Here is a 13710-nt window from a genome sequence, read left to right as displayed (position 1 = left end):
ATGATTTTATATGTTCATACGGGGAAAATATGTGCTGTGTGTTTAATATCCAAACATTACTTAAAATGTTATGATGCTATTGACTTACTTTTATAACCATATAACAATTACAGCACAGGAACAGGCCATCTTGGCCCTCCTAGTCTGTGCCAAACGCTACTCTCACCTTGTCCCACCCACCTGCACTCAGCCCATAATCCTCCATTCCTTTCCTGTCCATATACCTATCCAATTTTTCTTAAAATGATAATATAGAACCTGCTTCTGCCACTTCTACTGGAAGTTCGTTCAACACTTACTTCAAGCTCCCCTGTCCTCCGCTGATAATTGACTTATCACTATATTCATGCGAGGAAAATATGCGCCGTGTGTTTAATATTAAATTCGTTAGATAAACCCTTTTAGAAGCGAAATTGAGTGTATTCGCCATTTATCATCTATATTCCGGTCGTGATTAACCATCCCCCCCCCACCCCCCGTACAGAATCGTCAAGAATGATTTGTAGAAAAAAATCAGCAGGTACACGCATGCGCACTGGTGCCCACCTAAGGCTTCATGGTCATTGTAGTCTTTCTCTGGGTAAACACAATGTATTTGGCTGCTACTCTTGTCCGTTGGCAACCCTACCCGCGCGCCCCCCCGCCCCGGGTCGGCTGGTCCACAAGAATATTGTCAATATTAAACCGGTCCGCAGTGCGAAAAAGGTTGGGGACCCCTGAGCTAGTAGAGTGGTGTCACAGCAACAACCTTGCACTCAACATCAGCAAGACCAAAGAACTGATTGTGGACTTCAGGAAGGGTAAGACTAGGGAACACAAACCAATCCTCATAGAGGGATCAGACGTAGAGAGAGTGAGCAATTTCAAGTTCCTGAGTGTCAATATCTCTGAAGACCTAACGTGGATGCAATATTTTGATACTGCTATAAAGAAGGTAAGACAATGACTATATTTCATTAGGAGTTTGAGGAGATTCAGTTTGTCAACTAAAACACTTGAAACCTTCTACAAGTGGACCATGGAGAGCATTCTGACTGGCTGCATCATTGTCTGGCATGGAGTGGGGGTAGCTACTGCACTAGATCGAAAATAAATTACAGAAACTTGTAAAATTAGTCAGATCCATCACGAGTACTAGCCTCTGCAGTATCCAAGACACCTTCAAGGAGCTATGCCTGAGAAAGGCGGCGCGCATTATCAAGAATCCTCACCACCCAGGACATGCCCTCTTCACACTGTTACAGTCAGGAAGAAGGCACAGAAGCTTGAAGGTACACACTCTGCGATTCAGGAACAGCTTCTTCTCTTCTGCCATCCGATTTTTAAATGGACAATGAATGCATGAATTTTACCTCACTACTTCTTTTTATTTATTGTTTTTACACTACTTACTTTAACTTAACTATTTAATAGACATATATATACTTAACTCAGTTTTTATATCTATATTTATTTATCAGGTATTTCATTGAACTGCTGCCATAAAGTTAACAAATTTCACAACATATACTGGAGATAATAAATCTGATTCTGATATATAACAGTCCTCCCTGCTTAGCAATAAACTCCAGCTCCAAAGAGAATGCATCACAACTGTTTACACAGTATATTACATTATAGAACTACTATATACAGGCATCCACAGTATGGTAAATATTAACTTGTCCCATTCAGGCCTAAAGATTTAATCACTGTGGAGGATTTTTTGCTCTTGTAGGATAATGCCTTTCCGGTCAAGGGGGGGAATCACTTTGCAAGGCAGGTGAAACTTGAGTTTGTGAAAACAATCTCAGGTACTGGGGCCTCCTCAACGGTGGTTGTAAGAGTTGACTCTGAGACTGCAGGAAGTGGTTCTGTTAGTGATAGCTACCTTTTTTTCCCTATTTCTTCTTCTAGTTTGTGCATCTTGATCATGGGAAGACGCATTTAGTTCACTGGAGCATTCTCTTATTAATCCTTCTATTGCTCCTTTCACAATCTGATCTCTCCTCTTGGTTTCTGTATCCTCAGCATCATCTGACAAATCCTCTGATTTCTACCTCCATTGACTCTTTTCTTTTTGGCTTTCCATTCACCCATCTGGGCTTTGGTCTTTGCATCTACTTTCACAAGCAGCTTTTTGTCTCCCACCTGAAATTCATGGCATAAATTTAATGCATGCAGAGTAGATTCTGGTTCTCTGTACTCACAAAAGCTGAATGCTTCCAACTCTCCCGAAGCTACTTTCACAGCTTAAAACCAAGCCACAATTCGCAAGTAACTGCCTGATTAACATATCAGAAGCTTTCTCAGATACGTTGCCTGCAAATACTGTGTAGTTAGATTACTGATACAGTGGGAAAGTGTAAAAGTGCCTATACAGCGGCATGCAAAAGTTTGGGCGCCCCTAGTCAAAATTCCTGCTACTGTGAATAGCTAAGCGAGTAAAAGATGAACTGATTTCCAAAAGGCATAAAGTTAAAGATGACACATTTCTTTAATATTTTAAGCAAGAAAACTTCTTTATTTCCATCTTTTATGGTTTCAAAATAACAAAAAAGGAAAAGGGCCCAAAGCAAAAGTTTGGGCACCCTGCATGGCAGTACTTAGTAACACCCCCTTTGGCAAGTATCACAGCTAAGGGTCTTTCAATTCTTGTTTGGGGGACTTTCACCTATTCTTCCTTGCAAAGGGCTTCTAGTTCTGTGAGATTCTTGGGCTGTCTTGAATGCACTGCTCTTTTGAGGTCTATTCACAGATTCTCGATGATGTTTAGGTCGGGGGACTGTGAGGGCCATGGCAAAACCTTCAGCTTGCACCTCTTGAGGCAGTCCATTGTTGATTTTGAGGTGTGTTTAGGTTCATTATCCTGTTGTAGAAGCCATCCAATTTTTAACTTTGGCTTTATTGCAGACGGAGTGATGTTTGCTTCCAGAAATGTGTCCTCTTTAACTTTATGCCTTTTGGAAATCAGTTCATCTTTCACTCGCTTTGCTATTCACAGTAACAGAAATTTTGACCAGGGGCGCCCAAACTTTTGCATGCCGCTGTATAGACACTTTCACACTTCCTCTGAGCAGCATAGTCCAATATGCTTTCCAACCAGAGGCACAGAGGTTGGCACCATCACCTGTTTGTCTTCTGTTGGGTAACGGTTCATGGAGTTCGGCATGGAGATAGTTGTGGCAGCATCTAGTCCCTTTCTTAACTTGCTTTTGAAGTATGTATACAGTATAGAACCTTTGAAGGCAGCCACAAAACAAAGAAAACACAATAGAACCAGTTTAAAGAAAGACTTCACAGAACAGGACCATCAAACACCCAGTATGCAGAGAAAAGCACAAATGGTGCAAACAATAAAAAGTAAACAAATAACATTAAACATAACGGCCCTGAAAGTGAGTCCAAAGCCACAGAAATTGTACAGCCTCTGCAACTGGGTCCTCAACTTCCTAAATGGAAGACCACAATCTGTGCAGATTGGTGATAACATATCCTCCTCGCTGACAATCAACACTGGCACACCTCAGGGGTGTGTGCTTAGCCCACTGTTTCTACTCTCTATATACACACGTCTGTGCGGCTCGGCATAGCTCAAATATCATCTACAAATTTGCTGACGATACAACCATTGTTGGTAGAATCTCAGGTGGTGACAAGAAGGTGTATGGGGTGAGATACACCAACTAGTGGAGTGGTGCCGCAGCAACAACCTGGCACTCAACTTCAGTAAGACAAAAGAGCTGATTGTGGACTTCAGGAAGGGTAAGACGAAGGAACACATACCAATCCTCATAAAGGGTTTGAGTAAGTGGAGAGAGTGAACAGTTTCAAGTTCCTGGATGTCAAAATCTCTGAGGATCTAACCTGATCCCAACATATCAATGTAGTTATAAAGAAGGCAAGACAGTGGCTATACTTCATTAGGAGTTAGAAGAGATTTGGCATGTCAACAAATACATTCAAAAACTTCTATAGATGTACTGCAGAGAGCATTTTGACAGACTGCAACACTGTCTGGCATGGGGGTGGGGTGGCTACTGCACAGAACCGAAAGCGCCTGCAGAGGGTTGTAAATCTAGTCAGCTCCGTCTTGGGTACTAGCCTACAATGTACTCAGGACATCTTCAGGGAGCAGTGTCTCAGAAAAGCATCGTCCATTACTAAGGACCTCCAGCATTCAGGGCATACCCTTTCCTCACTGTTACCATCAGGTGGGAGGTACAGAAGCCTGAAGGCACACATTCAGGAACAGCTTTTTCCCCTCTGCCATCTGATTCCTAAATGGACATTGAAACCTTGGACACTACCTCACTTTTAAAAAAATATACAGTATTTCTGTTTTTTGCATTTTTTAAAATCTATTCAATATACGTATACTGTAATTTATTTATTTATTTATTTTAATTTCCTTTTTTTTCTAGATTATGTATTGCATTGAACTGCTGCTGCTAAGTTACCAAATTTCACGTTACATGCCGGTGATAATAAACCTGATTCTGATTCTGAAAACTGCTGAGGCAAGTGAAACCCATCCAGAAGACTGATAGCTGCAGGCCACAGCTGTAGAGTCAGGAAGCACCTTGATCAAATCACGCAACTAGTAAAAAGTAAATAAAAACACAAGGAACGTGAACTGCAGAATCCCCAAAAGTGAGTTTAGAGCTGCGGGGTGCATTCAGCGCTGAGGAAAGTGACACAAATCCAGCCCAATGGCTGCATGGCAACAGCTGCTTCTGAATCCGGCAATGTGGAACCCAAAACTCCTGCACCTTCCGCTCGCTGGCAGCAGTGAGAAGGGACCAGTCAAATTCTGGTAGAGCTATTCGTGTCTGCTCTCATCCTTGACAATTTAAATCTTACTGGATGCTTTAATCAGCATAAAGTAATGGAGCCAACCACAGCTTCATCTTCTGCCAGTAGGAACTGACCCAGTGTATAGCCCCCGTGATGGCCGTAGCTGTATTCTCTGCACTCACCCGTAACAAATCCCCCAGGAGATTGTGGAAGCGCCAGATCATTTAGTCAGCTCAAAAATACATCCTTTCAACAGAAATGATAGGTGGCAATTGATTGTAGTTCAGAAGAAGTATATTTAGAAAAAGAAGAGTATCTAGTAGTTTTGTGAGCTATCTGCAGGATGTTGCAGTTGGTCACTGACACCATCTTGCTGGATGACCATTAGAACAATTTTATAATTAATAAGAAAGAACTAAAAATTGAAGTGATAGAAGTGGCACCAAAGTACTCTACTTTGCTATAGCTTCGCAATCCACTCCACTCACATTCTTCACAAGTAAATTGTATTATATACATTTAAAGCTTCACTCTCTGAAGTAACCCAAACTAATTTTAATCTTTGAAAGGAACCATTGTCAATACTTCTCTGCTAAAGTAGTGACTGTTGCCAACTCAGTTCCTTAGCAAGGTTTTTAACTGGGTGGTTTTCAATATACCATGACAGTGTCTAGGTCTAGGCTTACATTTATCCATACCATCCTGGTACTCCTTACCTAAGAAAAGAGAAACTGCCACAGGACAAATGCAGCATAGATTCACCAGATGACTCTAATTAAATGAGACTCACACGAGTAATATATGATGACGTATATGTATTTTGACACATATCTGACAGAGATCCTGGAGACCTGCAGGTGGGATGTGAGAAGCAGCTTTTCCCCAGAGGGACAACAACTTATCCCATTCGCTAACACTGGTAAGAGCACTGAAAGCATCTGCCCAGGAGCTCCTTCGGGTCTCCTCTCCACGGGCAAGGAGTGGACAATGAGGGCAGATCTCTGCAGACAGATACAGTTCCCAATGGAAATCACCACATCTCTCTGCCCAGACATAGGATTGTGGTCCATGGCCACCAAGACAATCCTCCTCATTGAGTTAACTGTCCCATGGGTGGAAGGAGTGGAGCCTGCCCATGCAAGGAAGAGGCTGAAGTACTCAAACCTGGCAGCTACTGGAGGATCATCACCTACCCTGTCGAGTTAGGATGCTGGGGCTTCATCGCCATATCAATGACAAGGTTACTCTGCGATATGGCAGTGATTGGAGCGAGGCTCAGCAAAGCCACCAGAGAGCAGGCTGAAGAGGCAGAAAAAGCAGCTTTTGGCTGAGGCTGAGGAGGAAGGGCAGAAAATGGGGGACAGACTAACACCACTGTAAGCTGCAGGGGTCAGCAGAGAGACGCCCCTGCCACTGCTCTGCCACCAGGCGGTGCACCAGAATTAAGGAGTGAAACATCAATGAATGTTGATCCCTGGCTGTTGACCCTGTATCTGACCTAAGGTCATTGTTGGAGGTGTGGCAAACAGCAATGCCAAACAAGAAACATTTTCCTATAAATCTCATTGATAATAAATTTACTTTGAACTTGGTTGAACTAAGTAATACATTAACTATTTACAAATTACTGCTGTTACTGCAATTCTACTAGTCTTTGGTTCTACCTGGGACACTTCAAAGGTCTGCAGGAGTGATATGACAAACATTGTAAGACCTTATCTTGAACTAAGACTTCCATAGAAACCAAATGTAAATCAGTTACACCCACAAATATTAACATGGAAATTTCAGAAGTGATGTCCTCCTTGAGCCTTTCAAATATTCCATCCAAAACTGGGGTTACAAAGCAAAATAAAGATTATATTGAATGTCAGGCTGATTGTGTGTCTGAATTTTTAAGCATCAACATCTCAGTTCCAACTGAGAATATCTGGTGGTGCAGAACTTAATACCAGTGGTAAGAGTATGAGCACACACTCTTGGTGTAGTTAGTGCCTAAAGCCATTCCAAACCAAAATAACAAAAGCTCTTGCACAATGTAACATTGTCACATGGGCAGATCAGAACAGAATAGCCTTGCCTACAAAACAACAGACAGTTGAGGATAGCTGACTGTTCATTTGCATGATCAGGATTTATTAAGTAGTTTATTAAATTGGAACTTTGTCAAAAGTCATAAATTTCCAATCCTATTTAAGACTCTCACACTCAGTGGCCACTTTATTAGGCACATCTGCTTGGTCATACAAAAATCAAATCAGCCTATCATGTGGCAGCAAAACAATGCATAAAAGCATGCAGATGTGGTCAAGAGATGCATTTGTTGTTCAGACTAAACATCAGAATGGGGAAGAAATGTGATCTAACTGACTTTGACCTTGCAATGGTCGTTAGCGCCAGATAGGGTGGTTTGAGTATCTCAGAAGCTGCTGATCTCCTGGGATTTTCACACACAGCAGTCTCCAGAGCTTACACAGGACGGTGCGAGAAACCAAAAAGCACCCGATGAGTTGTAGTTCTGAGGGTGAAAATGCCTAGTTAATGAGAGGGGTCGGAGGAGAGTAGTCAGACTGGTTCAAGCTGACAAGAATGCAACAGTAACTCAAATAACCACGCAGAAGAGCATCACTGAACACAACATGTCAAGCCATGAAGTGGATGGGCTAAGCAGCAGAAGACCACAAACATACACTCAGGAGGTACCTAATAAAATGACCACTGAGTGTATACTGAGCAACGCCAGCAGGTTCAGTGCAGAATTGCTGATATTTCCCTGCAAATTCTGACCCAGCATCTCAATTTGCCATCCCTTTTACAACTAAGTAGCTATTAATGCTCTCTCTTCATGTTTTTCCTTAGTGCAGTATGCCACTAATGTGCATTCAACTCTGTAATGTACAAGTGCTGAAAAAGATTTCACTCTATCAATAAACACCCGTCATGTGAAGAATGGCAGGAAGTATCGTAGGTCAATGTGTAGCACCCTGGTTACAGGTAGGCTACCTTCATTCAGTGGAAGCGCAGTTGATATCTGCCCACAAGCCATCAGGGAAAATCAATGGATAGCTGCTGGTTGCTGAGTTTTTCCTAGATGATATGAGAGATAACTTGGGCATCAAAATTCATGGTTAGGATGGTTTACTTTAGACTGTGCAGCCACATGTCATAGAAGGACCTCCTCTTCACCAACAAAATGACAGCAGGCTGCAGAGATAGAGTCTGGAAACCACAGACAGAAGTGGAGGTGGAAGTAGTAGCAACCTAGAGCAGGGGTTCTCAAGCTTTTTTATGCCATGGACCCTGGCCATTAAACGAGGGGTCTGTGGACCCCAGGTTGGGAACTCCTGACCTAGGGAGATCTTCCCGGTGATGCAGTATGATGTAAGAGCAGAAGAATTAAAGGAAACAGGGGTTGGTTTCCCTAGAGGAAAGGAAACCAAGGGCTAACCAGATAGAGGTATATAAAATACTTAGATGCATAAACAGGATAAATTGTCAGAACCATTTTCCCCACGTTAGGGGTATCTGTAGAAACGAAAGGATGAAGGTGAAGTAGGTAGTGAGAAAGAGAAATCTGAGGTTAACATCATGTAGGCTTACTATTAGCTACTGCCTGAGTAGCTGCCTCGTTGGTGGTCAGGAATGCAGGTAAGCTCATGCACGCTTGCCTGTCACATGCCTGTCACATGCCTGCACCCACCCCCTCCATGGCCATGTCTGCTCCTCCAAGAACATGAGAAAAGTACCTGCAAACTAAAGTATTAAAGCTTCTTGTAAAAAATTAAAACTAGCTAGGTTAAATTAAAATATTAACAAATTACAATATTTATAAATATAAAAAATCCGTACTTTTCTTCCCTGCAAGCTTACACACACATTGAAATAAATGATCTAGTGAATCCTTCACTATATGTAACTTCACCCATTTTTTTGTCGGAGATGTTCAGGATTTCTTCGAATATGCAATGACAAGGTCGGAATCGCTGAGGCGACTTGGTGCCGATGATCAGATGATGACGGTTTTAAAGCTACCACCTCGCAAATGCACCAAGCAGCAGGGACACGGCAATGAGGGTTATTAGCGGGTTTGCAGGTTAGTTAAAATCAAATAGTGAATCTGATTGAAAAGGTGAGCTCGAGGAGTGAAGAGGGAGAGATCGGATCTGAACTTTAACAAAAAGATATTGAGCTCAGCTTTAATTGCGTTGACTCATGAAAAGTGAAATTCTTTACTCGCCATAGTGACCCTTGGGGGTCCCAGGTGTTTGTTGAAGAGGGCTAATTCCAAATCATCCTCATGGCACTTCGACCGTCGAATGACGATGTGGGCATCTCGTAAACAACCACAAAAAGACAAGCCACTTTCCACCTACACAAGTGTATCCTCAGCTCTTAGCAAGTCTCCACATGCAGGGAAATACAATATTTACTCCAGCGTTTATGAATCAAAGCAAAACCTTACATCCACCGATGCCTTTCAACAAAAAAATATGTAGCTGCGTGCATTTTTGATAGGATTTGCCATTGTAGACGGGAAACATTAAAAACATATATTTTATTGCGGGTTAGCTTTGCCTTATTGAAGCCGCTGGAACCACCGAGGTGTTAAAACAAAAACAAGTCTGAAATCTTGGGGATTCGGCCGGATCGGGGGCCGGACACTATCCCAGTCACAGTCCGCCCATTTCCGATGCATTGATGCAACACACTCAAGCCACCAGAAACCGGTTCCTGCTTGAAACTGCCGAGCTTCCATACACTGCCAGTGCTCATTCCCCGGTCAGTAAGCACGGGCGCTTTGTACAAAACGATAGAACAAGCAGCGAGAAACATGGATCACTGGTAGCTTCTAAAGCAGGCGGTGCTTACCTTGCGAGGTGCTTCAAACGTGAATCAGCATTCGTTGCTGAGGGAGCTCTGGGGCGAGGTGAGAGACAGCAATTATTGTAAGCAGTCCCTTTTAATAATTAGCTCCCGGTCGCTGCACAAATTCAATCAACTGTCAAACTGTGGTCCGGAGCGAATGAACCAATGACAGCTCAGGCCTGCAGTGACTGACACACAACCCACTGTCACTTTCGTGTTCTTACTGATAACGCTCTGACGCTAGCCCTTGCTCTCTTTCTCCAAGCTGCTCCAAACACCAAATCATCTCGAGCACGTCTTTTTTTTTTTGCTTTACCGTCCTTTCGTAAAGTTCTACGTTGCCGTCAGTTATACACATACATCAATTCGAGAAAGTAACACACGCAAAAATGCTGAAGGAACTCAGTAGGTCAAGCGGCATCTGTGGAGGGGAATAAACAGCTGATGTTTCAGGCCGAGACCCTTCATCAGGACTTCGGGTTTCGGCCCGAAACGCAGACTGCTTATTCCCCTCCGGAGATGCCGTCTGACCTTCTGAGATCCCCCTGCTTTTTGTATGTGCTGCACTGGATTTCCAGCATCTGCAAATTATTTTGTGTTTATAATTCAAGCAAGATGCAGCGTTAAACAACAGAGGAAGACAGAAGGACAGATGGCACAATGACTATAAACGTTAATGTATCAAAGCGTCTCAAATCGGTGAATCCGTTCTGAATATACCAATGTGAGATAAGAACGGGCTACTCGGCCCTTCAAACCCATTCCCACACATTGTAAAATTGTGATTGACCTGAGCTTAATCTCAGCACCCAGTTCTTCCTTATATGCGGTAACCTTTCACCTATTTTTAGCTTAAAAGTTTACAGCCTCCCCTAAAATATATTCAGCGACTCAGGTTTGACTTCCCTTTGCAGAGGAGAAATCCAAAGACCCACAAACATCAGAAGAAAGAAAATCACCTCATCTGTTTTAGGAGGTCTCATATTGCCAAACAGTAGGTCCTTATTCTACCCACTCTATTAAGATCCTTCACGATCTCTGAGGCTTTTAACACCTCTTATTTTGTACAGAGGACCATCATATTCACAGGCTGACAGAGCATTGTCAAGATATGTAGAGAAACAAGTTGTCAGGGTATTGGGTATCTCCATAATGCAACAAACACTGAATTGTCCCATTAACAACACTGAAACCTGTTCATTCAATTGGCAATGTTGTGAGCCAATCATTCTCAGCATGCAGGAATGGTATTAAATAATTTTGTATTGCTGTTAATTTTTTATAAGATAATGTGTAAGAAATTTTGTTATGCAGGTTGGTAAACTGGAGATCACCAAGGTTCAAGGATCTCTGAATTTATCTCATTGGCACATGGTTACTTCCGTAACCTATTTGAAACAAAAGCTGCAGCTTTCCACCATAGATTATACAGTACACAGTGCACATCATTGAATGGCCTTACAGACTTTGCACTGTCCATGGTGTGCAAAGTCAATCATTTGGTAAGAGTGGGGATTTAAAGTAAAGGGGGAAAACAGTTGTAGTTTTGCCTCCCATACTATTAGCTATTCACAGAAACTTGAAGAAGTAGGTATTCAGTGGATATTGGTTAATGTGGACACACCAGGATCAGTACATTTTGGCCCAGTTAAGCAGCTGCTTCAATTAGCTGAAGTTTATAAAGTATAACAAAGACAAACTATTGTTTTAACTGAGTAACAATTTATGTATTTAAATGAAATACAGAACAAATGACAAAAATACCAATACCTCTACAGTACTACAAAATTGTGTATTAATTTCTAATAGTTATCAACAGATCATCTGCTGAGTTTTTTTTAATTGACTGTAAATGAACAAAATCAGTGCAGACACCTAGTGCAGATAATGGACTGGCATCGTACAATGCTTCAGACAATTGCATCCTCCAAATCTTCATTTTCATTGCAAAAAGGAAGATCATTGTTGATATCTTCAATATTCCTAACTTGCTGAAGTAGTGAAATCCTTTCATTTGCACTTCTGGCCATTTCTGTCATCTCCAAGACTGAATGCTTGAGATGGCAGTGAGCAAGATTGCCTTACTGCTTATTTCCTGCCAACTATCAGTAATAAAAATCACTGCTTTTTGAATACAAACGTGCAAATTGACGCCTTTTAAAACTGATTGCTCTAATGTAGTCTCTAATGGCATGACAGACACTAGTTAGAAACTGTTTAGCAACAGTCTCCTGCCCCAATTAAGCAGCATAGTGTACCAAATATACAGCTGCTCTGATTAATTGATGCCCAAATTAGCTGGACCCACTGTATTTTAAAACCACAAGATAATTAATTTAATAAATAACTTAAAAAACAACATATAAAAATAGATAACAAAGGTTGACATACACTCAGTGGCCACTTTATTAGGTATCCTCTGTAGCCTCTAAGAGTATGTTTGCGTCCATCCACTTCAGGGTTCAACACTTGTGTGCTCAGAGATGCTGTTCTGCACACCAGTGTTGTAACACATGGTTATTTGAATTTCTGTCATTTTCCTGAGAGCTTGAACCAGTCTGGCCTTTCTCCTCTGACCCCTCTCATTAACAGGGCATTTTTGCCCAGAGAACTGCCACTCACTGGATGTTTTTTTTTTGTGTTTTTCACATCATTCTATGCAAACTCTAGAGACCACTGTCTGTGAAGATTCCAGGAGATCAGCAATTTCTTAAATACTCAAACCACCCTGTCTGGCACCAACAGTCATTCCACGGTCAAAGTCACTTAGATGACATTTCTTCTGCATTCTGGTGTTTGCTCTGAACAACATCTTAAGCTCTTGGCCATGCCTGCATGTTTTTATGCACTGAGTTGCTGTCACATGATTGACTGATTATATACTTCCATTAATGAGCCGGTGTCCAGGTATACCTAATAAAGTGGCCACTGAATGTATGTAAGAAGAAGTTGTGTCTCTGCACTAAAGTTGCAGGAGGTTCTGCTCAGGGGTCTGATATGATAAAATATATTGTAGGTAGGCATCTGCATCTTACATATTTATAGCTCAGAGTTATTGAACTGGATTGCAAATAGATGGCAGACTGACTCACAAAGAAGAGAAAGGAGGATCTGAACAACTTGGCTCTGATCATACCTCAGAGAAGGTGCAGGATCTGAACAGGTTCACATGTAACTCATTGCAAGAGGGAATAGAGAATTCAGCTGAGATGGACAATGAGGACCCATGACAGAGATCCATATCAACTGATACAATGTACTTGCTTTCTGTGACACTGAGATTAAAAGCTCTGGGGAGAAAAGCAGTGCACTTGTTTTAAAATGGAAAGAAGTTAGAAATCAAACATTTTTAACTTGCAAAGTATGAGGGGGTGTGGAGAAAACAATAAGGAATGTTTATTGCACACTTGGTGGAGACCAAAAAAGACTACTCGGCACACTCTGTCGTGTTGCCAGGTGAGCGGAGGTGTGAATGTTTGTTAAATCACAGGAGGAGGAGATGTAAACGGAAAGAGATTAATTAAAACAGAGAAGTGTAAAGAAAAAGAGGAAAAAATATTAGAACTGTGAAATACCCACTGTAGATTCAAAACATTACAGATGATAGAAACCTCAGCCAGAAGCAGCAAATATCTGAAATACTCAGCAGATCGTACAGCACCCGAGCCACGAGAAACGGAGTTAGTGTTTCTGTCTGATGACCTATCATCAGAACTGGCCCATTCTGCAGCTGAAAAAGCTGGTTACCTCAAATTAACTAACTTAGTCTTAGTCCTGAGGACTGTATAGTGCCAATATGGAAGATGAGATTCTGTTTCTTGATATTAACTTATGATTCATCATAAGTATAGAATTGACTTGCCCATAAAAGGCAGAGGGTGGTAGTAGATGGAGTGTATTCTGTCTGGAGGTCAGTGACCAGTGATGTTCCATGGGGATCTGTTCTGTTAGTGATTTTTATAAATGACTTGGATGAGGAAGTTGGAGGGCAGGTTTGCAGATGACACAAAGGTTGGTGGAGTTGTGGATAGTGTGGAAGATTGTCATAGTTTGTAATGGGACATTGAC

General features: G+C 41.8%; 1 protein-coding gene across 1 annotated transcript in view; it reads right to left on the bottom strand.

Annotated features, from left to right (window-relative positions):
- The window catches only part of abat (4-aminobutyrate aminotransferase), a 193663-nt gene extending 183887 nt beyond the window's left edge, over positions 1-9776 (bottom strand). Inside the window, exon 1 of the mRNA XM_072268745.1 lies at positions 9646-9776. The gene's annotated coding sequence lies outside the window, so the exon portion shown is untranslated. The remainder of the gene's footprint in view (positions 1-9645) is intronic.
- Positions 9777-13710: the final 3934 nt, after the last annotated feature.

Source organism: Mobula birostris, chromosome 9 (genome assembly GCF_030028105.1).
Source record: "Mobula birostris isolate sMobBir1 chromosome 9, sMobBir1.hap1, whole genome shotgun sequence".
In the NCBI taxonomy this organism is placed as follows: domain Eukaryota; kingdom Metazoa; phylum Chordata; class Chondrichthyes; order Myliobatiformes; family Myliobatidae; genus Mobula; species Mobula birostris.
Note: the sequence above shows the minus strand (reverse complement) of the source record. Positions and strands in the feature narration are given on the sequence as shown.